Source organism: Penaeus monodon, chromosome 21 (genome assembly GCF_015228065.2).
Source record: "Penaeus monodon isolate SGIC_2016 chromosome 21, NSTDA_Pmon_1, whole genome shotgun sequence".
NCBI classification, from domain to species: domain Eukaryota; kingdom Metazoa; phylum Arthropoda; class Malacostraca; order Decapoda; family Penaeidae; genus Penaeus; species Penaeus monodon.
Window position 1 is genome coordinate 2,852,490 of NC_051406.1, and position 208 is coordinate 2,852,697.

Below are 208 nucleotides of genomic sequence, written 5' to 3' on the forward strand. Positions count from 1 at the left end.
TCGTGAGAGCATATTTGCGGAGGGTATGATATGATTCGATTATTTGTTTTGGGGAGTTGATCTCTTCTGGAATTTTATGTTTTTAGTCCGTTACTTCTTCTGCCATCTCTCCTCCCGTTCAGAATATTACGTAAACTGTTCACATAAGCATAGATGACGCTTGGTAACTCTCTCATCGATTATTGCTTTTGCATATAAAAGCAAAAGA

At 37.5% G+C, this 208-nt stretch overlaps 1 protein-coding gene across 1 annotated transcript in view; it reads left to right on the forward strand.

Moving 5' to 3' along the window:
• Nucleotides 1-208, forward strand: part of LOC119586104 (synapse-associated protein 1-like) — a gene marked incomplete at its 5' end in the record, with an annotated part of 123,898 nt that overhangs the window by 88,062 nt on the left and 35,628 nt on the right.